Below are 2020 nucleotides of genomic sequence, written 5' to 3'. Positions count from 1 at the left end.
AGAAAGTGTCTATCATCACTGTTATACACTGTTTTGACAGAGCATTGTACACACTTTAGTAGCCTATTGCTTACATTACAATTTGAGGAACCAAAAGCAAAGATAGAATGTTATTATTATTTACTTCTAGGTGTTCCAATTGAAATATTGAGTGAATGGTTGGGAATGGAGATTTTTGCATACTATCATTCTAATGCACTGGCACCCTTCTTCTGGAGAACATTCTTGTTTGTGTCAATGAATGGAAGTAAATAGAAAAAACATACTGCATTACTGTGTCCTTTTCCATTGTAAGATGCAACCAATGTTATTTGTCAACACATGAAGTTGATATTAGTGATAAATATTGAACTACAGCTAGAAGCTTTGTAAACATTCAAGTCTAATATAGCTGGACTGTTTTTACTCTTCACATGTTTTCACTGTTATCTGACTAAACACATGGATGGACAGTAATAGGCCTATTTACTTCTTACACTGTTATGTATCAGACATGGTCAAATTAATCCTGGGCCAAATAAGATTTATCAGACCATTTCTAATGAAGAGTTCAAAGGGACCCTTCACATTACAGTATCAGTGCCACAGCTGAAATGCTAGCAAGTCAAGTAATACATGTACAGTACAAGGCATACCTTCAATGAATAATTATTGCAACCAAAATGTGAAGCTCAAAGTTTTATTTACAGAACACAATAAAGATATATTGCAGCTGGATTTAGGCTGTTATAGCTGTGCAGACTTCCTGGAATCCGTTGGAGAGGAACATTTGGACCGGACGACCAGCTTTGATACAGTATAAGACGACGGTTTCCAGCATCAAGTCTCTCCTTGCAGAACCGATTTGAGAAAGTGTCTGTAGGCTACCAAGTGATTTTGACTGAAATACATAATTGACAATAAAACACGTGATTAGTTCGGTAGACTAATGTCACAGACCAGAATATTCCACTAATATAACAGTCTAATATATACGTCCTAAAGTACTAGCCTAATACATGTAAAACGAACACTATTATGCACTGGTAGAATATTATCAATTTGGAAGCTACAATTACAAGATATAGATATAGAAGGAATGCAAGTGCACCAGTCAACAATAACACTTTAAAGCTGCGTGCTATGGCTCCAGAAATCCAACAATAAATAGATGCCAGCCCATAACGTTGTGTCGCTCAAGTATGATAGGCCAGGCTATTTATTATTTTATTTAGTAAATGCACTCTGATAAGGACCACGGTTAGCCTGGTTTAGCATTAGCATACACAAAAGACACAACGTAAGAACATTGGCAACAGCTACAATAGGTCCTACATTTCTAGCAATATACTTACTCTGACTGAAACAATATTCCATCCACACGAAACCCGCTGGGTTCTGGTTGTTCCTCCCAGTTCTTTTTCCAGGACATATCTGTATAATCTGTCTACAACAGCTGTTGTGGAGAGTTACAGCTATTGATTCCCCCCCATCTAACAGGAATTGTGCACCGTGAACACGAGGGTGAATTAACCCGTATTTCGTGGCAATTGACATTTAGTTGCAGTCTCTTCCTCGTCTCTGCGCCGGAGTTGTTCTTCTGAGTAGGCTACTCCGGTCGCCATGATACAAAGTAATAACAATAACAAATGAATGCAGCAGTGGGGGTGCGGTCAACGAACGTTGTAGGTGGAACAAATCGCAGTGTCCGTGGCGGCTGTGTTTTGGGGCTGGTCTAGCTGCATTGTGAGGAGACAACTGTAGTCCGGAAGTGAAGTAGAACAGTGTCTCTGACGTCAGAGCCACCCGTTAATCTAAAATATCTAAACCCAGAGATTACACAAAAAATAACGCCAGGAAAGTGTTCTAAATCTTATAAACGTCATTGATATATATTTTTTGGCAAAAAGGGTGAAGTGTCCCTTTAAACAGTTGAAAAAATATTCAGATTGCACATAATGAACAATAGGAAATTGAAATATGTCTTTTCAAGTAATTATGAGGAAATGCAAAGTACGTTTATAATTAATTTAACCATTTT

At 37.8% G+C, this 2020-nt stretch overlaps 1 long non-coding RNA gene across 1 annotated transcript; it reads right to left on the bottom strand.

Annotated features, from left to right (window-relative positions):
* Window positions 1–665: 665 nt before the first annotated feature.
* LOC306922869 lies at window positions 666–1487 on the bottom strand. The gene is made up of 2 exons (XR_013789973.1): window positions 1335–1487; window positions 666–880 (listed from the first exon to the last, which is right to left on the bottom strand). It is a non-coding gene; the product is annotated as an uncharacterized lncRNA (long non-coding RNA).
* Between the last annotated feature and the right edge of the window lie 533 nt (window positions 1488–2020).

This window comes from Electrona antarctica (genome assembly GCF_951216825.1).
Source record: "Electrona antarctica genome assembly, chromosome: 5".
Taxonomy (NCBI): Eukaryota; Metazoa; Chordata; class Actinopteri; order Myctophiformes; family Myctophidae; genus Electrona; species Electrona antarctica.
The sequence above is the reverse complement of the archived record's forward strand: the minus strand, read 5'-3'. Positions and strand labels throughout refer to the sequence as shown.